The 23,785-nt window shown below is 38.0% G+C and overlaps 1 protein-coding gene across 4 annotated transcripts in view; it reads right to left on the reverse strand.

Annotated features, from left to right (window-relative positions):
• Nucleotides 1-21,997, reverse strand: part of LOC149178045 (organic cation/carnitine transporter 4-like) — a 184,539-nt gene extending 162,542 nt beyond the window's left edge. For 2 of the 4 annotated variants that reach the window (XR_016258157.1, XM_089420264.1), the window contains exon 1: nucleotides 20,821-21,997. The gene's annotated coding sequence lies outside the window, so the exon portion shown is untranslated. Of the gene's footprint in view, nucleotides 1-12,782; nucleotides 13,046-13,146; nucleotides 13,223-17,524; nucleotides 17,812-20,820 lie in introns of those variants that run through there. The other 2 variants (XR_016258156.1, XR_016258158.1) reach the window with 2 other exon arrangements.
• Between the last annotated feature and the right edge of the window lie 1,788 nt (nucleotides 21,998-23,785).

Below are 23,785 nucleotides of genomic sequence, written 5' to 3' on the forward strand. Positions count from 1 at the left end.
AGATTGAAATTGTTATATGTAACCATCACACTTACTATGAAGGATGCCATCCACAAGAATGTGGGGAAGTGTAACACCCTCCTCCTATATCTACCCAGGTAACTGACCAGTCAGGGTAAATATGTGACGAGAGGCCACTATGATATTATTTGACCTCCTAAATTATGCTAAGGAAGTGGAGCCAATAGAAAAACACCATACATACATCCAACATCAGCATTAGGACCCTTAGGAACCAACCCAACCATTTTTCCAACCAGCACCTTCGTCCCACTGAAATTTTGGACTACATGACCTCTGACGTTCTCATGATATGGGCATTGCTAGAGTCCAGGGACCTCTGGACACTCTCACATGGATTATTTTTCAGTGTTTTGCAAGCATCCTCGATATTTGAGCCACTTTTTCAAGCCCATCACCCAAGTCACTGCCCAAAATTGAATCACATCTTTAGAACAATAAAATAACAAGGAAATGACAATATAAATGAAATCAATTCAATAAGACCTTGACTATACCCCTACTAACCATGACAATAATTCCATTAAACATATCATGAATATGTAGTCTACACGTGTAAATAACATATCTTAGCATAAGGGTCTAATAATTAGGTGAGAATCGCTATGAAACATTGATGCCTCAACATGTTAACTTCCATTGTTAACATGTTGAAAAGTGGTTAAGATTCTCCCCTTTTCCCTTCTCTACTAGACTAGAAAAATGCTAACGCACAAGAAGACTTACACCAAGTTGAGCAGTTTAGATACTAGCATAGGCATTGATCTAATAGGTTCCCTCAAGGTTCTCTTGTTGGACGAATCATATTTTCCATCTTGCCTTAACTCAACCTATGAAATTTCCCAAGAGAAACAAGGAGACTTAATATTAATAGGTCAATTTATTCATGAAAAGGTTTGATTGAATTAATATTTTCTTATATAATAATGTAGTGATTGATTCGTGTTCATTTGTTTGAAATGTTATATTTTAAAATGGTTAAATATATTTATTTTTAAATATCTGTTATGATAATTTGCATTAACAATTTAAAAAGATCCTCCTTGCTTCGAGATCATAATATCTACTAATAGGGTCAACCACTTGAAGGTGGAAACTTAAATTCCCCAAAAACTTTGCATTGTTGATATGGGCTCTTTTACATATCAACATGGAGAGATGATATAATATGTTAAATGAATAAAGATGTTAATGGATATTTTTTTTTAAACATATTAATTTATCAACGTTAATGAAAATAAATTATGATAAAATTTTGCATTAATCACATTATTATTGGTGTCGTAGTAAGATTTATTAAAAATAGTTATTATATTGATTTAATATGTTAAATGATTAATGGTGTTAATGTATATTTTGAAAAACACATTAATGTATTAACGTTAATGGAAATAAATTATGATAAAATTGTGCATTAATGACATTATTATTGATAGGGTAGTAATATTTATTAAAATATAGTTACTAATTATGTTTTTTTTAATCTTAAAATGTTATGTGATAAAAAAATTTATGTTTTTTTTCCAATGTTGGAATTAACTTATTAACCTTTAAATGGAAAATGAAAATACAATTAAAAAAGAAAAAAGAAAAAATACAAATCTCATTATAATTAAAACTCAATATAATAAATAAACATTAAAATATTATACAATAAAAAGATAAGGCTTAATTAAATCTATATAAAATACACACATTCAAGTTAATAATAAAATTCATGGCTAATACAAATCAACATAAGAAAGACAAGCATTCATTGACAAAACATTCTGTAAACATGCTTAATAAATTTCAAATAAGAAAAGATACAATATACAATTTCAAATGCAATGGAATATAAAATTTAAACACATATATTCACAAACATTGAGAAAGTTACCCACACATACAAATATTTGACAAAAATAGATTCTCACATGTATATGCAATTTCAAACAACACCTAGAATACAGAACATCAGCAAATGAAATAGCAAATACCACTTTCCAGCAAGGAAAGTCAGCAGGGGTATGAAATAGGTGAGGATGGAATGCTGCTTTATAAAAAAAGGTTGTTTGTACCTAACGACAACAGTCTTAAAAATCTGATTTTGGACGAATTTCATACCAGTCACTACGCAGGTCATCCCGGATACCAGAAAATGCTTACTGCGCTTCGAAGGGAATACTATTGGCCTGGAATGAAAAAGCATGTGGCTGAATATTTAGCGCGGTGTTTGGAATGTCAGCAGATCAAGGCAGAGCACCTGCATCCGGCAGGGTTATTGCAACCCTTGCCCATTCCAGAATGGAAATGGGAGATCATATCCATGGATTTCATAACTGGACTGCCTAGGACAAAGAGGAACAATGACTCTATTATGATGGTAGTAGACAATTTGAGTAAGGCATCACACTTTATACCAGTGAAATCTACCTACAGAGCGGTGCAGATTGCACACATTTTTATGCAGAACGTGTTCAAACTGCATGGGATTCCGAAGACGATAATATCAGACCGAGATGTAAAATTTACATCCGCCTTTTGGAAAGCATTGTTTGCAGAACTAGGTACACAACTCAATTTCAGTACAGCTTACCATCCCCAGACTGATGGACAGACGGAACGAGTAAATCAGATTGTAGAGGATATGTTAAGAGCATGTGTAATGCAAAAACCGACACAATGGGAAGATTATTTACATTTGGTGGAATTCGCATACAACAATGGATACCACACATCGATACAAATGTCTCCATTTGAAGTCTTGTACGGACGGAAATGTCGTAAGCCCTCAAGCTGGAGTGGCCCGGAGGACAAACTAAGGTTGGGCCCAGAAATGCTCAAGGAGATGGAAGACATGGTAAAAAGGTTGCGGACTAACATAAAGGCTGCTCAAGATCGGCAAAAGAATTTTGCAGACTGGAAAAGAAGGTTCAAAGAGTATCAGGTTGGCGACCATGTTTATGTAAGAATACAAGCCAGGAAAAGTACCCTGCAATGGAGCGGTTGCGCTAAACTTGCACCCCGCTATTTTGGACCTTTTCAGGTCTTGGCAAGGGTTGGGCCTGTAGCCTACCAGCTTGCCCTGCCAAGCCACATTAGAATCCACAATGTCTTCCATGTTTCCATGCTTAAAAAGTACATTTATGACACTAAGCATGTGATCAAATGGCAAGATATACGGGTCGAACCGGAAGGAGAGGTCCTGGTCGAGCCGCTGAGCATTCTCGACCGGAGAGAAGTACAGCTGCAGAAGCGAGTTATTACCCAAATTAAAGTGTATTGGTAGCACTATGGGCCTGATGAGGCCACTTGGGAAGATGAAGAGCTTTTTAAGAAAGCTTATCCGGAGCTGTTCGGGGACACTAGACATCGGGACGATGTCCAATCTCAGGAGGAGGAGACGTGATGACCCCGGGAAAATGTAAATATTTAAATTTCACTATTGTAAAAGAATGAATTAAAAATGACATTGCAAGACTATTTTATTATTATTATTTTTTTAAAAAGATCTTATGAGTATTTCTTTTATTTTACAAATGCATTAAAATGTTTAATAAAGAATACTCATGATGGTGTTGGCAACTCCTGGGAAGGAGTTGGCAAGAAAAGTCGGTTATTGGAACTGACTTTAACCACCCTCCCTAACTGGAAAAGTTCCCAGGGAAAAAGGGAGGGGGGATGGCAAAAATCTGCGCTGTAGAGACAGGTGGAGAAAAAAAGCGAAAAGAAGACTAAGTCTGGTAAGGACCAGATAGTCGAGCACAAAGGTGCAACCTTGCTGAGGATAGTGATCCGACAAGAGAAAGCTTGGGGGGAGACTTTGGTCCCGAAGGACGAGTCTCATGGATGGGTGGTTAAATGGATCTGCACAGATTCTGCGGATGATTTACTGAGGCATTAAAGGGCTAGGAGCGAACAGGTAAGTGAACTGGAACCATTGACCTCCGCAAAATATTTGCAAGTTATCTGTAATTGTTTACAAGTATCTGTAAGCTGTCTGCAAGTTATCTGAATTAACTGTTTATTGAAAAGGTCGCAAACGATACCTTATAATACTGTAAGAGACGGGTTGCATACATAGAAACCGAATCAGGAACTGTGTTCCTTGTATCCGGACAGGGAGCCAGGATTAGAGACGGCGCGGGATAGGGACTCGAACTGTAAGTTTACAGTCTCCCTGTCAACTCCGCAGATACAAAACAAAATATTAAAACTATAGAACTGTTTTCAACTGTAATTTATTTGTCGGGCTGTATACCTGAGTAATCTGGAAGAGGGTCTTCGCCAGGGCGAAGGGAAGTTATAGACATAAACATAGTGGGATAGACTATAAGTATAATAGCCAGCTTAGTGTGTGAAAAGGTAAGATAACCTCAGAGATTGTAACGGACTCTGGCTACAAGAACAGTCATGGAAGGAGTATGGCAGCCTGTAGCCGTAAGTGGTGAAACCCCAAAGGGTCGATGAACTGGAATGTAGAGAAAAATGTAACCCTTAGAGCTGTATGAATGCCCGCGGCACAGAACCTTGCCGCTACAATAATGTAAACAATTACCAAACATAAGTCGTGAACATCTGCAAGGCAATTATGGAATGAAATTGAACTATAATTGAAATATTATTCGAAGGAAATCTCGGAATCAAACCAAGCAAACCTCAGCTATTAACCAGGAATCATAATCCTTAAAGAAAACAGAACATATCGAATAACAAAACATTGAGGAACAATTCTGGCCTGTGACTTGCTAGACGATAGTTTACCTATGAATATAAAATAAGGAAAGGTCGGGAATACGACCGAGGCAGTTATCTTATCAGATGAGCAATCATAAATTAATTCTACTAACTGTAATGAGAGCCTTAATAATGAAGACATGTATATATATAAACCTGAAACGTTACAAAACATCAAGGGTCAAGAAATATGTTTACCGAGCCGCAAGTGAACTGCCAAATCTTGCAGTACCTGGGTCGATATTATCCATAATCTTTCCTCAAAAAAAATTAATACCCAATGCGGTAACAAAACAGAGATTCACAGTTAATAAGCCATGGCCGCGAGTCTATAACAACTGTTCATGAGAAATAAAAACTGGGTCCAGCCCAGACAACAGTAACCACTAGCATTATGCTAGGAACCGGTTCTAAATACACATTTAATGTAACAATCCAGTTTACAGATAATTAAACATACATTTACAGTCGTGCAATCTAGAAATTTTTCCAACGCAGAACCTCTGGGAACCTTAGGGTTCCACCGGAACCCATATCCTGTAATCGGGAGAAGTAAACATTGAGCGGACAGTGGCGAGCCCCAGTGCCATCTGCGACCAACCATGAGAAAATAAGGTCGGCCACGGCTAGACTCGAGGGAAAGAACTATTAACCCAGATCTGCATAACATGCAAACGATGGAGGGGAATACCTGAAGAATGGCCGAGTCACTCTAGTGCCGGAGGGAGACCCTGTTTCTCCTGGGCCGAACTCGGGGACAAGCCCAGCTGCAACCATAAACAATGCCGCCGTAAGAAATCATTAACACGAAAGGAATAAATGAATTAACATTAACCAAAACCCAACATAAGAAGAAGGTGTTGAGACTGTAGCCTTACCCCCGGAGCTCTTTAGCGAAGGATATATAACCTGCAGAGTGGACGCTCGGCGAACCAGTGCTCGCTCGGCAGAGAAGGAGTTCGCTCGGCGGAGGGGAGACTGAACCAAACCTTGGCAGCGGCGAAATGGAGCCGAGGAAGTCAGGACGTCGAGCTTTACCCAGCTTCGAATGATCGAGAAGGGGATGACATTAAGAGGCCATCTTCGAGATTGGAGCCAGAGGGCTTCTCCACCCTTGGATGCATACCAAAGCATCCGAACCATTGAATTGAGCGGTAAAATTTAGGCGGTAACCCTTGACACCAGAGCACACCCTCCCATCACGTGATCAGGCCGACGATATTAAATGCCATGACCAAATGTTCACAGCTGAGAGTGCCAGCACAGCAACAGAGCAGGGCGGCCTCGGGTTGCTATTTTCGGTGACGGAAATATGCAAGGCGCAAAACCAAATGTAAGCCCGGAGGCCATACACGGTGGCCGGAATAGGAATTATCATAAACAATATATCATTCGCAGAATCATATTCATTTGATGACAATTGCAAACCATGGCAAACAGTGGTAAATGTAAAATTATATTAACGAATGGTAAGTGTAAGTCGTTGATATTAATTTATTTTTTTTATGTGTCTGGGTATGTGACAAATTGGTATCAAAGCAGAGGTACCCATACTGTGACCTCTGGGACGATCCTAAACATGTTAAAATTGGGAAGGTAATCATAGTATTGATTTTTTTTTTTTTTTTTTTCAGTAACTAAATTGTGCAAGGTAACTCACAGTGTCAAATATTCCCCTGATTTTAGACCAGGCAAAAAAGGAGAAAGAAGAGCAACAGAAGACACTAGATAGTAACAGTCAGTATGCAGAGAGCTAGCAGCGCTCCGCACAGGTCCACAGCAGATCAGGGACCTGCAACAAATCCTAGAGACAACCCAGAGTTGTGGGTATAGCTTGGTGAGGAGACACGTAGCACAAACCTGGCCATATTAGAAACAGTCCAGGAACTGAAAAATGAGATGGCTCGGTTGCGGGAGGATAATGCACGATTGGCGATGGAGCAAGAAAGAATTTTAAAAAGTTTGTCTGAAAAATAGAACCCGCCACTAGCCAATCCCAGCACAGAACAGCAGAGAATGATGGAGGAGCAACGTTACCAAGCAGAACCTGAAAAATCGGAATAGGGAGAGGATCAATCCGATAATGCATCCGAACAGCAGACCTCAAAACGTCAAAGGGTGGAATTACAGGGAGAATTTCGGAAAATTAAACCCCCACACTACGATGGGGAACAAGAGGAAGCGGCTGAAGCATGGTTAATTAACATGAACAAATATTTCCAGCTATATGAATATGACCATAACCTGAAGGCACGATTGGCTATCTTTCAGTTGCAAGGAAAAGCAACCCTGTGGTGGGAGGAGGTTAAAATCGTTAAAGGGGTAAGCGAACGAACCATAACATGGGAAAAGTTTCAGAAATATTTTAAAGAAATATATTTGACAGAGTGCTTTTATGATGAAAAGGCAAAGGAATTCCACGATCTGTGATTGGGACAATAGACTATGGATGAGTTTATTAATCATTTTACCTCCTTGCTTCGTTATGTGCCCTACCTTAAGGAAGAAAAAGCCAAGGTGCAAAGATTTGTTAGTAGTTTACCCATGTATATGAGAGAAAGGATTGAATTTGACAATCCTAGAACAATCGATGAAGCTATTCGCAAGGCCAGAATCTGTTATCAACAGAACAAACAGAAAGGGGATGTTTCCAGCAGGAAATGGAGTGAGAAAAAGAGTAGTAAAACTGTTGGAAACAGTAAAGGAGGCCGAGGCGGTGGAATTAAAGGAAGCAGTAAAGGGCAGAACAGTAGAACAGCACGGAGAGGTTCGTTCAGATCCAAGACAATCGGTGAAACCAGAATGGGCGAACAATCTGCCAAGCTGGACAGCGAAGGAATAACCAGACCCCCAGTGCAGTGCTGGGGTTGTGGCGGACCGCACTACGTCAAAAACTGTCCGCAACGGAAGGGAACTGACCAGATATCCCAGATTCATGAGGCATCAACCGTCGGCGATGTGGGTCGAAGCGTGCCGAGGATTAATGCAGCTCTGGATGACGGTCAGGCAGAGTACCAACCCACCATTGTAGAATTTGAAGGTAAAATTTTAGACCTTTCTATCACTGTTCTAATTGATCCAGGAGCTACTTTAAGTTATATTATCCCAAAGATAGTTGAACAGTGTAAATTACACCCTGAAAAATTCAGGAACCCTTGGCTGGTACATCTAGCTACGGGGGCTAAAAGACGAGTAATGGTGAAAATTAATAACTTCCCCTTAACAATAGCAGGACAGCCAGTGGTAGCAGATCTGAATATGCTTCCACTTGGGTCATATGACGTCCTAATCGGGATGGATTGGCTAGAAAAGCATTGGGCATTAGTAAACTGCAAGACGAAAATCATTCGATACAAGGATGATTTTGGAAAGGAACAAGAGATGCAAGGGATTAAACGACCAGTGCAGGTCTGGCCAATCACTTCATCCCAGCTAGCGAAGTGCATCAGGAAAGATGCCAGATATATGCCATTCAGGTGGGTTATGCAGAAACCAAGGATAAAACAGCCACCCTGGACAACCTTCTGGTAATAAAAGAATTCGCAGATGTGTTTCCGGAAGAGATTCCTGGGCTACCCCCAAAAAGGGATATCGACTTCACCATTGAATTGCTACCAGGGGCAACACCAGTTTCGCGGGCACCCTACAGAATGAGTGTACTCGAGTTGACCGAATTGAAAATGCAATTACAGGAATTGCTAGACAAAAATTATATCCGTCCCAGTGTGTCTCCATGGGGAGCTCCAGTGCTATTTGTCAGGAAGAAATACGGAACCCTTCGAATGTGTATCGATTACCGACAGCTAAACAAGCTCACAATCAAAAACAAATATCCCTTACCTCGGATCGATGAGCTTTTTGATCAAGTCAAGGCGATGACAGTATTTTCTAAGATTGATTTGCGATCTGGTTACCATCAGATCAGAATTAGGGAAGAGGACATTGCTAAAACAGCTTTCAGAACCCGGTATGGACACTACGAATTTGTAGTGCTACCTTTCAGATTGACTAATGCACCCGCCACTTTCATGTGCTTAATGAACAGTGTGTTCCATCGATTTTTGGACAAATTTGTACTGATATTCATCGATGATATTTTGATTTATTCTCATTCCAAGGAGGAGCACGAGGAACATCTCAGATTGGTACTGCAAACTCTTCGTGAACACCAGCTGTATGCTAAACTCAGCAAGTGTGATTTCTTCAAAGAGGAAATATAGTATTTAGGCCATGTAATCACAAAGGAAGGGATTGCAATGGACCCTGAAAAAATAAAGACCATAATGGAATGGCCCGTACCTAAGGATGTGGCAGACATTCGGTCTTTCATGGGATTAGCCGGTTATTATAGAAGATTTGTGGAAGGCTTCTCGAGGGTAGCATATCCTATTACTTCCTTGCAAAAGAAAGGAAGGACATTCAAATGGACTTAAGAATGTCAGCAAAGCTTTGAACATCTTAAGCGTTTGCTCACCTCTGCTCCCATCTTGAGTATAACTGATCCTGATAAGGATTATGTGGTATGTACCGATGCAAGTCGAGAAGGCGTGGGCGGTGTGTTAATGCAAGAGGGAAAAGTGATCGCCTATGAGTCGAGAAAGTTGAAGGAACATGAGCAGAAGTATTCTGCCTACGACTTGGAATTGGCAACCGTCATACATGCACTTAAAATGTGGCGGCACTATCTTCTGGGAAGGAAATTTCTGTTGTTGACAGACCATCACAGCTTGACAAACTATTTCAGTCAGCCCACCCTGAATGCAAGGCAAGCCTGTTGGGCAGATTTCTTAAGCGGATTTGATTTCGACATTAAACATCTGAAAGGAAAGGAAAACCGCGTGGCTGACGCACTGAGTCGAAAGGTGCAATGCTTATATGAAGTTATGCTAAGTAAATGGAAGAATTCCTCGCAAGAAATGATAAAAACAGCAGCAGACCAAGATGCAGAATATCAGCAAATGAAATAGCAAATACCACTTTCCAGCAAGGAAAGTCAACAGGGGTATGAAATAGGTGAGGATGGAATGCTGCTTTATAAAAAAAGGTTGTTTGTACCTAACGACAACAGTCTTAAAAATCTGATTTTGGACGAATTTCATACCAGTCACTACGCAGGTCATCCCGGATACCAGAAAATGCTTACTGTGCTTCGAAGGGAATACTATTGGCCTGGAATGAAAAAGCATTTGGCTGAATATTTAGCGCGGTGTTTGGAATGTCAGCAGATTAAGGCAAAGCACCTGCATCTGGTAGGGTTATTGCAAACCTTGCCCATTCCAGAATGGAAATGGGAGATCATATCCATGGATTTCATAACTGGACTGCCTAGGACAAAGAGGAGTAATGACTCTATTATGATGGTAGTAGACAAGTTGAGTAATGCAGCACACTTTATACCAGTGCAATCTACCTACAGAGTGGTGCAGATTGCACACATTTTTATGCAAAATGTGTTCAAACTGCATGGGCTTCCGAAGACGATAATATCAGACCGAGATGTAAAATTTACATCCGCCTTTTGGAAAGCATTGTTTGCAGAACTGGGTACACAGCTGAATTTCAGTACAGCTTACCATCCCCAGACTGATGGACAGACGGAACGAGTAAATCAGATTGTAGAGGATATGTTAAGAGCATGTGTAATGCAAAAACCGACACAATGGGAAGATTATTTACATTTGGTGGAATTCGCATACAACAATGGATACCACACATCGATACAAATGTCTCCATTTGAAGTCTTGTACGGACGGAAATGTCGTACGCCCTCAAGCTGGAGTGGCCCGGAGGACAAACTAAGGTTGGGCCCATAAATGCTCAAGGAGATGGAAGACATGGTAAAAAGGGTGCGGACTAACATAAAGGCTGCTCAAGATCGGCAAAAGAATTTTGCAGACCGGAAAAGAAGGTTCAAAGAGTATCAGGTTGGCAACCATGTTTATGTAAGAATACAAGCCAGGAAAAGTACCCTGCAATGGAGCGGTTGCGCTAAACTTGCACCCCGCTATTTTGGACCTTTTCAGGTCTTGGCAAGGGTTGGGCCTGTAGCCTACCAGCTTGCCCTGACAAGCCACATTAGAATCCACAATGTCTTCCATGTTTCCATGCTTAAAAAGTACATTTATGACCCTAAGCATGTGATCAAATGGCAAGATATACGGGTCAATCTAGAAGGAGAGGTCCTGGTCGAGCCGCTGAGCATTCTCGACTAGAGAGAAGTACAGCTGCGGAAGCGAGTTATTACCCAAATTAAAGTGCATTGGCAGCACTATGGGCCTGATGAGGCCACTTGGGAAGATGAAGAGCTTTTTCAGAAAGCTTATCCGGAGTTGTTCGGGGACACTAGACATCGGGACGATGTCCAATCTCAGGAGGGGGAGATGTGATGACCCTGAGGAAATGTAAATATTTAAATTTCACTATGGTAAAAGACTGAATTAAAAATGACATTGCAAGACTATTTTATTATTTAAAAAAAAAAAAAAAGATCTTATGAGTATTTCTTTTATTTTACAAATGCATTAAAATGTTTAATAAAGAATACTCATGATGGTGTTGGCAACTCCTGGGAAGGAGTTGGCGAGAAAAGTCGGTTATTGGAACTGACTTTAACCACCCGTCCCCAACTGGAAAAGTTCCCAGGGAAAATGGGAGGGGGGATGGCAAAAATCTGCGCTGTAGAGATAGGCAGAGAAAAAAAGCGAAAAGAAGACTAATTCTGGTAAGGACCAGATAGTCGAGCACAAAGGTGCAGCCTTGCTGAGGATAGTGATCCGGCAAGAGAAAGCTTGGGGGGAGACTTTGGTCCCGAAGGACGAGTCTCATGGATGGGTGGTTAAATGAATCTGCACAGATTCTGCGGATGATTTACTAACGCATTAAAGGGCTAGGAGTGACCAGGTAAGTGAACTAGAACCCTTGACCTCTGCAAAATATTTGCAAGTTATCTCTAATTGTTTACAAGTATCTGTAAGCTGTCTGCAAGTTATCTGAATTAACTGTTTATTGAAAAGGTCGCAAACGATACCTTATAATACTGTAAGAGACGGGTTGCATACATAGAAACCAAATCAGGAACTGTGTTCCTTGTATCCGGACAGGGAGCCAGGATTAGAGACGGCGCGGGATAGGGACTCGAACTGTAAGTTTACAGTCTCCCTGTCAACTCCGCAGATACAAAACAAAATATTAAAACTATAGAACTGTTTTCAACTGTAATTTATTTGTCGGGCTGTATACCTGAGTAATCTGGAAGAGGGTCTTCGCCAGGGCGAAGGGAAGTTATAGACATAAACATAGTGGGATAGACTATAAGTATAATAGCCAGCTTAGTGCGTGAAAAGGTAAGATAACCTCGGAGATTGTAACAGACTCTGGCTACAAGAACAGTCATGGAAGGAGTATGGCAGCCTGTATCGGTAAGTGGTGAAACCCCAAAGGGTCGATGAACTGGAATGTAGAGAAAAATGTAACCCTTAGAGCTGGATGAATGCCCGCGGCACAGAACCTTGCCGCTACAATAATGTAAACAATTACGAAACATAATTCGTGAACATCTGCAAGGCAATTATGGAATGAAATTGAACTATAATTGAAATATTATCCGAAGGAAATCTCGGAATCAAACCAAGCAAACCTCAGCTATTAACCAGGAATCATAATCCTTAAAGAAAATAGAACATATCGAATAACAAAACATTGAGGAACAATTCTAGCCTGTGACTTTCCAGACGATAGTTTACCTATGAATATAAAATAAGGAAAGGTCGGGAATACGACCGAGTCAGTTGTCTTATCAGACGAGCAATCATAAATTAATTCTACTAACTGTAATGAGAGCCTTGATAACGAAGACATGTATATATATAAACCTGAAACATTACAAAACATCAAGGGTCAAGCAATATGTTTACCGAGCCGGAAGTGAACTGCCAAATCTTGCAGTACCTGGGTCGATATTATCCATAATCATTCCTCAAAAAAAATTAATACCCAATGCGGTAAGAAAACAGAGATTCACAGTTAATAAGCCATGACCGCGAGTCTATAACAACTGTTCATGAGAAATAAAAACTGGGTCCGGCCCAGACCACAGTAACCACTAGCATTATGCTTGGAACCGGTTCTAAATACACATTTAAAGTAACAGTCCAGTTTACAGATAATTAAACATACATTTACAGTCGTGCAATCTAGAAATTTTTCCAACGCAGAACCTCTGGGAACCTTAGGGTTCCACCGGAACCCATATCCTGTAATCGGGAGAAACAAACATTGAGCGGACAGTGGCGAGCCCCAGTGCCATCTGCGACCAACCATGAAAAAATAAGGTCGGCCACGGCTAGACTCGAGGGAAAGAACTATTAACCCAGATCTTCATAACTCGCAAACGATGGAGGGGCGTACCTGAAGAATGGCATAGTCACTCTAGTGCTGGAGGGAGACCCTGTTTCTCCTGGGCCGAACTCGGGGACAAGCCCAGCTGCAACCATAAACAATGCCGCTGTAAGAAATCGTTAACACGAAAGGCATAAAAGAATTAACATTAACCAAAACCCAACATAAGAAGAAGGTGTTGAGACTGTAGCCTTACGCCTGGAGCTCTTTAGCGAAGGATATATAACCTGCAGAGTGGACGCTCGGCGAACCAGTGCTCGCTCGGCGGAGAAGGAGTTCGCTCGGCAGAGGGGAGACTGAACTAAACCCTGGCAGCGGCGAAATGGAGCCGAGGAAGTCAGGACGCCGAGCTTTACCCAGCTTCGAATGATCGAGAAGGGGATGACATTAAGAGGCCATCTTCGAGATTGGAGCCAGAGGGCTTCTCCACCCTTGGATGCATACCAAAGCATCCGAACCATTGAATTGAGCGGTAAAATTTAGGCGGTAACCCGTGACACTAGAGCACACCCTCCCATCACGTGATCAGGCCGACGATATTAAATGCCATGACCAAATGTTCACAGCTGAGAGTGCCAGCACAGCAACAGAGCAGGGCGGCCTCGCGTTGCTATTTTCGGTGACGGAAATATGCAAGGCGCCAAACCAAATGTAAGCCCGGAGCCCATACACGGTGGCCGGAATAGGAATTATCATAAACAATATATCATTCGCAGAATCATATTCATTCGATGACAATTGCAAACCATGGAAAACAGTGGTAAATGTAAAATTATATTAACGAATGGTAAGTGTAAGTCGTTGATATTAAAAAAAAAAATTATGTGTCTGGGTATGTGACACTTATCTTAGAATTGTGGCCTTCTTCATCAAGGTCATCCACACCATAACATAAGAGAAACTCCTTCACATCTTGTGCCAAATTCATCCTCCTTGCTAGCTTGGTCGCTTCCTGAAGTCCAATATCTATGTCAAAGTATACCTAATTTTATTTGCACTTTGGATGTGCTCTAAACCTCCAAAAATTAGTGTATATTTTTATTCACACACATCGCTCCGCAAAGTTTTCCTTAGGGCATACTTTAGCCCAAGTTGACCTTCCAAACCAGACAAATTAACCACCAGCCAAATATAAAAATTAACTTATCAGAGACCTCTATTTTGAGTGACTTACACTACCCGTTTCTCTTCCAGGTGTCCTCTAAAACCTCCATGTGTCAAATCACGCAATGTCCAACTATTTTTTCCTGATTCATTTAGGTGAAAAATCCCAAGCTTGGGTTTCAATCCCACATCACTTGTGTTGCGCTTCTTTATCCAAACACCCATCTCTAGGGCTCGAAGTACTTCCCAAGCTACTAAATCTCAACAAATTCTTAGATATATATCCACAAGGGATTTCCTATTAGACTACAATTGACGATATGTTTATAAAACTAATTCAACAGGCTAACAGAATATTCCTAGTTGCACCACAAGCTTGAGAAGTGCGGGGGGATATAATTTTACCATTTTTAGAAAATGAAAATAAGAAGAAGGGAAAGAAATATTATACACAAGTCCATTGAAATTTTACATCTAGGTACCTATCATAAAATCTCCTAAGAGGATTGCAAGTTAAGACTTACAGTGTTTAAAACTGATTCAGAAATTAACATATAATACCGACTGACAAGAAATTGTGATGGGTATTTAACTACAAGGCCCATAATACCTAGATAATTTAGACTCAGTTTGTTGAGAAGTGTTGGAGCATACAAAAGGAAAGGGTAAAATAACAAAGAAGCGTAGAATTGCAACAATTTCCAGCATCATCAATTGGATGAGACATCTTGTAGTAACTTGGACATGTCAAAGATGTATTCACTGAAATAAAAAGATAGAAAATGATGGTAGATCATAAAATACTAGAACAACAACTATTCACTTCAACCAAAGTTAGCATAGAAAATGGAAGTTAGACAAAGACATAAAATTGACGACAGGTGGGTGAATGCATCGAGAAAAAAAGACAATCACTAGACATCAAATTGACTTCTAATTCACCCTGTGTGACTATCACAAAAATTATCGAATAAAAGGATTATCAATATAAAACGTCATCCAAGCATGCTAATACTGATGAAGTCCCATACAAGAGTACTATGTCAGAAGATATATTAAAGGAAATTCTAGAGAAAATTAATTTACAAAAATATGTTACTACAACCTCACCTACAACTTATAAAAAAGCTCATCTAGTATAATCAAATACACCCAACACTTGATCTCCATAAATAAAGAAAGGCTAAAACAAACATCTAGTAAGAAACTTGACCTAAGGTATGTTTGAGATAAACAAATATTTGAAGCCCTAGAAAATTCTATGAGAGAAACCAAGAAAACATTTAAAAGAAGGATTTTGGATAGAAGAAAGATTTAGTAGAGACAAGAACAACAAAGGGATATTTATTTAGAGTGTTAAAATTAGGAAATAGGAAAACTTAATATCAACAATCCAAGTATATTTGATTATCCACTTATTTCAATCAAATAGATTGTACAACAATTGGTCAACCACAGTAAGCAACTAAGTTCTCATGTAAACATATTTCAAGATAAAGTGATAGTTCAAGGGAATGAAAAAATATCCACTATAATTAAAAGGGCTCATTAAGAATTTTCCCAAGAAAATGAAGAGTTAGAACAAATATTATATCACAGAACCCAATATTTTTTAATATTTTCCAATATATTTATCACCCACATGCGATCAAATATGAACTCAATATTTTCCAATTTGAGAATTGTGCCCCTTGGAAGTAACTCAACCTCAAGCAAAGTCTACCCATGAGAATTAGGTTTTATAGGAGAAAAATATTAATCCCAACTACAACAGGAGCAAAGATAGTGGTTTAGAGAAGGGAAGATAGTTAAACTAGAATCTTCCAATGTTATTAATTATTTTCATGGAATTGTTAATAAAGTGAAACTATATTGATTATTTTCATGGAACTGTTAATAAAGTGTAACTATTAGAACATCAATTACTAGTTGATCAACAATTGTCAGGCCACATATCACTAGCCGACAAGGTGCAATATCTAAATTATTTAAAAGCATTTGATGCCCATTAAAGTATAATTGTATGGAATTGGTCTATATTTGATCAACATCTTCAAGTTCATGCACCAACTACTTATCAAAAAACATTCCCTATGACTTCAACACCAACACCTGCAATAGCACAATCTTCCTGATCATCTTCGTGACAACACAAATTCAATTTTTTTGATTAAGCTTTTAGGATGTGGTCTCTCTTCTAAACAACAACATCACACTCAAGAAATTGAAGTTGAATGTTCCAATCAGTCGTCCGAGGAAAGGAAAAGAAGAGGAATTCACATTTTAAATCTTGCAGATGTAATTCAAGAAATTTTCATTGACCACGAAATTGTATTTGCTAATTAGCCAACCACCCTTCTGGATGAACTTTTATTTCATTATAAGGATTTACATATTTTAATTTTTAGCGTATCAAATTTTATACAAATTTTGGAAGCCTCCAAGTTTTCCCTTCTTTGTCACAAAGAAGCAGTTAAGGGCAGGGGAGATGTTGGAGTGGCTAGGACTTAGTCGACCATCCAAAACAATTCTAGAATTGATATTATAAATTTGATCAACTCTCTAGTTGAGTCAAGAGTCTAAGTTAGACAGGCTAAATTGGTTTTGACACTCAAATTGTTGTGAATATATGTGTGTGTGTGTGTGTGGAAATGTATGCACTAATATAAAGTAACACTTTGTTGGGTATTTGCTACATTGTTATTGTTCTTCTATTCCTTTGTTCCTTACCTTCATGTGATTTCTTGTTTTCCTTTCTACTAGTAACTAATGGTCATTATCTACTCCACTACAATTATATATCATTTTTTTGGAATATTTTACAAATATATAAAATATTGTAAAATATTGGTGCATCTTTCAATGAATTGTAAAATCTTATAAAATATTAGTGAATCATTCACTTAATTATAAAATCTTGTGAATTATTGGTGAATCCCTCATTTAATCATTACATCAAATTATTTTTCCTTCTGATGCATTTATTCTCTAATAGAAAAATAATTATGGGATTACTTCACTTCAAATAAACCAAGATCATTAGGATTTTGTGGTTTACAACCATCTATAAGTTTTTTCAACTCCTTCGTATGTAACTATTATAGTAACTATTGTGTTTTCTTCTTCAATTAAAACTTTAATAATTGTTGATCAACACACAGTTTTTTGAAATTACACAAAATGCACAATGGGATTGACTAAAAGATAAAATATATAATGAAAGTTAATTCCGTATATGATTAAAAAATCAACTAACACAAACTCATTATAAAGCCACAATTTTTGAGTTCAAAAATATAGCCCACAAAGAAAAAATATCGTTACTTAGTATAACATGTTACGAAATATGGATCATCAAAGGATTTCAACTTGAAAAATTATAATACACTAAACAGCCTGTCATCCTCCACTAATTACATGCATTTCTCTTTTAGCCTTTCCCTCAAAAGTATAATTTCATTAAAGGAATGTTGTTCCCATGAAAATAGATCCCCTACAATGAACACATAGGAGGCTAAAGCATAGGTCATTATTCCATACAAATATCCAAGTAGAATATATTTCCCTTTCCTGATAAATATTTTGAAACCAAATAGAAGATAAATTGTGGATTCTCTAAAACACAAAGAAGCTCAGGTCATCCTAGAAAGTGAACTAGAAATTAATTTACTTTCCTTAAACCATTAGATATATAAAGAGGTAATGATAATTACGCAAAATATGTGGAATACCCAAAGAATAAAAAAAGCCATATACGATTCGTAATAACCTATGTTTATCAAGTAAATATAAAAAAAACATAAGGCTTCTTATTCAAGAAAAAACGTCAAAGTTAACCCAACACTTTTTAAATCAATGATAATTAGATGAAACCATACATTCCCAAACAAATGGCTCATTGAATGATAGAACTAGAACTATAAGTGTTTTAGTGACTAACAAAAGGTTTGAACAAAATAAAACAAAATACTGATCTTGACAAATTCTTCATAAATGAATTACTTATCATTTAATAGTAGGATATTATGTATGTGAAGAGATATGTTTTGGATTCATGAGACTGTAGCTTTCACTTCCAACACTGGAGAATAGAGTGACAATTGAATATTTGAATTTAAGACATGAATACTAAATTAACTTGCATATCTCCACCTCCACCTCCACTTCCTCCTCCTCCACGTCCGCCTCCTCCACCCCCTCCTTCTCCTCCCGCTCCTTCTCCACCTCCACCTCCTGCACCATCTCCTCCTCCTCCTCTACTTCCTCCTCCTCCCATTGCCCCTCCCCCTCCACCTAAATTGCCACCTCCACCTTCACCTCCTCCTCCACCTCATACTCCACCTCCACCTTCACCTCCATTTCCACGCATCCTCCACCTCCCTCTCCACATCCACCACCACCTCCTCCTCCTCCCCCACACCCTTATCATCCTCTTCCCCCACCTTTACCTCCACCACCTCCTACTGCACCACAACCACCACTTCCACCACCTTCACCTCCACGTTGTCATCCACCTCCTCCACCTCCACCTCCCCCTCCTCCTCCACCTCCTCCTGCTCCTCCACATCCTCCTCCATCTCCGTGTCCAACTCCTCCTCCTCCTACTCCTTCTCCACCTCCTTTGCTTCCATCTCCTCCACCACCTAAACCTACGCCTCCTCCTCCTCCTCCTCCTCCGTGGCGACCTCCTCCTCCACCACTACATCTGCCTCCTCCTCCACCTCCACCTCCACCTCATCCTCCTCCTCCTCCCCCTCCTCCATATCAACTACCACCATGACCTCCTCCACCTCCTCCTTGACCACTTCCTCCTCAAACTCCACCTCCTCCTCCACCACCACTTCCACCTTGACCTCCTCCACCACCTCCACCTCCTCCTCCTTCTCCTCCTCCTACTCCATCTCCACCTCCTCCACCTCCACCTCAACCTCTTCCTCCACACATGCCTCCGCATCCACCTCCTTGAACTCCTCCACTTTGGCCTTCGCCCTCTCCTCCTCCTCGTCCACCTACACCTCGACCTCGACCTCTACCTCCTCCTTCACCTCCACCTCCACCTCCACGTCCACCACCACCTCCACTTCCTCCTCCATCTCCACCTCCTCAACCCCCACCTCCTCCTCATGCTCCTCCTCTGCCTCCTCCTCCACCTCTACTTGCTCTTCCACCACCTACTCCATCAACAACACCACCTCCACCTCTCCATTTTCATTTTTCACCTCTTCCCCCTCCACCACCACCTCCTCCACCTACTCCACCTCCACCACCACCTCCACCTCCTCTTCCACATTCTCCTTAACCACCTTCACCTTCGCTGCCTCCTCCTTCTCGTCCTCCACCACCATGACGACTACCACCTCCTCCTCCTACTCCACCTCCTCAAAAAAGGTAAAAAAATAAAAAATAAAATTAAAATTGCATATCATTTCATTCTCTTTATTTATAATACTTATTGATTCATTCCTTACCATGATAATTCAAATATCAATATATACATGATAATATAACAAATAATACATATAGAAAATTGCAATATAAATAAGTAATTATGAGAACAATAATTTAAATAATAAAATTTAATTTAGTTTTATAGTTTAAGTCAAATATTATTTTCAGAATTTCACTAACAAAGTTATGGAAAGTAATAAAAATTATGTGGCTATTTATGATTTTCAATATCAAAGTTGTAAGAATGGTGAACATCATAACTAAACACCCAATAATGGAAGTGCAGTGTAGTTTAACACAACAACATTCTATTTTTTATTTGGAAAAAAAATTAATAATTTTCATTATTTTTCACATATTGATATTTGTACATGTTTATATTTAAAAATATTAAAAATACATTTTTATATTTAAAAATACAATTTAGAATGTTGAATTTATTTGTATATTAAAAATTTCAAAAATATATGATGTAACCCAAATTCCAATTCCAATAAAAAAAAGCTAAATCTATTTGCATATTAAAATACAGTTTAAAAATTGAGACGTCAAAGTGTATGCCCCACCCCAGAAACATTTACATCCGTCATTTGACAAATCTGGAAAGAGGTGAATGCTTGCGTGAATTTCTATGAAGCCAAAGTCCTAATCTAGTTTTTTGGGGCTGCGGGTATTTATGATCGATATCTTGGTAACCAGAGAAAAATTCAGTCCGTAAGATTGGGCAAATATAGTAATTGAGGACGAATACTGATTACAAAGGGCTAAGACTTTTCAATTTGTGAAAAAATATAGTGGAACGTTCAAAGTATCAATAAGTGATTTTCATAGTTGTAGGAAAAATAATTATAATTCAGTGTTCAATATTTTAAATGTGCACACAAAATTATCCACAGAAGATATCCATAGTTGTAAAAAACACTTATAAACCGTATTTTAAGACAAGGCTAGAAAAACGTCAAGCATACAAAAAAGGTTTCAAATGTGCAAACAAAATTATCCATGAACGATAAACGATATCCATAGTTGCAGGAAAAAATTATAAACCAGACATTAAAACAAAGATCCAAGAAAAAGCGGCATGGTTCAAGAATGTTGAGATAATTCGAAATGACAAAAATGGCTACTTACCTCAAGCGTGATTTGAGGTAGAGTTATGAAATGCTAGATGATCGAACACACAATCTTCATATATCGAACACACGCACTTCAAAGATAATCAGTCTAACGCTCTTCCATGAAAGGCACAGATCGAACATACGACCTTCATATACTAAGTCTGACGCTCTCCCAACAATGATACAAATCGTACACACAGCTTTCAAAGATCTTCAAAGATATTCAATCTGACGCTCTTCCATCAAAAATATAGATAGAACAGACAACCATCATATAATATATTAACTCTTCGCAACAAAAAAACAAAGGCAACGACATTGGCGTTACCAATGAAAACAGTATCGGCGAACACTTAGGCATGACCATTGTTTCCGTAATGAAGAAAATAATTACGTATTGTTTTTGTTTTTGAAATCGTCGGAAACGGCTATGAAGTAAACTGCCCGAATTCAAGAAGACACCCTATAGAATAAAAAGTTACCCAAATTAATATAAACACAAGTGGGCATTATCCAATGTGATAGGTTTTGTTTTTGTCAGAAGTTATATCAAATTGGACCATTAGTACCATACATACGGGATTGCTTCTGTTCTACTCTGACACGCGTCCGAGTGTAATATGCTGCTTTCGTCAGAGAATATAACAAACTTCACCGGCTTTTGTAGAGAATATGCTTTTGTGAATAGAATGCATCGGGCGAGTCGAATACGTGGCTTTCTTGTCAGAGAATAAAATGCCCGACGGGATTGCTTCTGTTCTACTCTGACACGCGTCCGAGTGTAATATGCTGCTTTTGTCAGAGAATATAACAAACTTCACCGGCTTTTGTAGAGAATATGCTTTTGCGAATAGAATGCATCGGGCGATTCGAATACGTGGCTTTCTTGTCAGAGAATAAAATGCATCGGGCATTGTTGTAGTGGAATATGCAGTTTCTTGTCAGAGATTATAACAAACTGCAGGCGCCCATTAGGCATAAATTCGTTTCAACGTTGGCTGGACACTACTTGGCATAAATTATATTTTGAATGTTGGATGAACCCCAAGTGTCCACTACTCAGCATTATCTATCACACACTTACCCAATATCGGCATTTCAATTTGCTTCCACGCTTCAATAACTCCCAAGTTGCTGCTATGATTCCTATGCCTTTTTACTGGAGAAAGAATGTGGAAAGAATGTTGCTAGAACCTGTGATATAATTAATTCATAATTATCTAATTGTAAAAATGAAAATTACATTTTCTAATAATTCAGAAATAAATAAATAAAAAAATTAAAATAAAATTAAAAAAATTAAAATAAAATTAAGATAACAAAAATATATATTAAAAATAGATAAAATTAAAAAAAATATTGAATTTCTTTCGTTAATGTGCACAGAAAATGTACGAAGTCAACTTTTAAATTTAAAATCTGAATCTCTATATAACGTCTTCTGGAGCATTCTCTATGCAACTTCTAGTAATGACAATGCATTCATAAAATTATGAATAAGCAGCTTAATTATAATTAGTTTTTTTTTATTATATAGTAAAATTGATAAAATACAATTTAAAGATGGGTTTTTTTATTGAAAAATATCTACTAAAATTCATATGGATTAATAATATTTTTCTCCAATAAATAAAAAAATCATATAGATAAATGGTTTTTCTGTTAATATTAAAAAAATAATTAATTTATATTTTTCCAAAATATTTTTAATTTAGAAAAATTTGAACGGTACCTATTTTTTTCAATATTTTTAAGAGTATTGTAAAATTCTAGCTCCTTGGAAAACTGTAATTACTATTTGAGGGATTGTTTAGCTACAATCTAGTAGTTGTGAGATTACAACAATGAGGGAAAATATATGGAAGCATCCACTCAGTTTCCCAATAATATTTTGATTTTAAAATACATGTATTAATATATGTATCTTTGAATTCATTAATTCTAATAAATTTATTGTTAGATATTCCTATTCATTGCACTATATATTAACTCCTCCTAATTGTTTCCATTCTTTAATTTAACATTTGACCACTATGACCACTATAATATCTAATAGAATATGTTTCCCTCAACCAAAAAGTCATTGTGAATGCCAAAAAACTAATATGTCCCATAACTCATATAACCCCTAATTCACTGTGATCACTAGTACTCTTAGAGAATTAGAAACTCTTCCACAATGCAACCTCTAACCACTATTACCATTAATGAAAAATGACATTGATTAATTTATAATCCTTAACCTAACTCTAATTTTAGGTAAACCATTGTGCACTATGATCTTTAACACAATGAATTCTAGAAATTATGCTCCCTAGTGCAGTGTCATGATATAGATATTGTAACTCCTAAAAGGTCACAATGCACATAAAATTTAATACTTAGCACATTAGTGAAGATAACAATGAATCAATTGTAGCTCCTTCAAATTAAATTCGATGAGAATGGAATATAAAAAATCTTGACTATTTTGTGGATGATATTTGAACTATTGACATTAACCAAAAGAAAAATTTTGGGAGTCAATCTATGGTAATGATATTTATGAGTATTCATATATGTCCCATTAGATGATATGATAATGAGATCACTTGAGGCCTTAATGTTGGTGTGTCAAGCCCATTTCTTCTATTATGCTTATGCTTTCAAGACCTTAATTTTTCCTATGTTCCTTATCTTAATGTGATTTGTTGTTTTCCTTTATACTAGTAACTAATGATCATTATCTACTACAGTACAAGTATATAACAAATTTGTTGGAATATTTTAGTAAAATATAAAATATTGTAAAATATTGGTGCGTAGTTTAATGAATTGTAAAATATTAATGAATCATTCACTTAATTATAAGATCTTGTAATTTATTGGTGAATCCCTCATTTAATCTTTACATCAAGTTATTTTTCCTTCATATGAATTGATTCTCTAATAGAAAAACAATTATCGAATTACTTGCTTCAAATAAACCAACATCGTTA

The sequence above is a fragment of the Pinus tabuliformis genome, chromosome 4_1, assembly GCF_031772625.1.
Source record: "Pinus tabuliformis cultivar Carrire ecotype Pingquan chromosome 4_1, CPIR1, whole genome shotgun sequence".
Lineage (NCBI taxonomy): Eukaryota > Viridiplantae > Streptophyta > Pinopsida > Pinales > Pinaceae > Pinus > Pinus tabuliformis.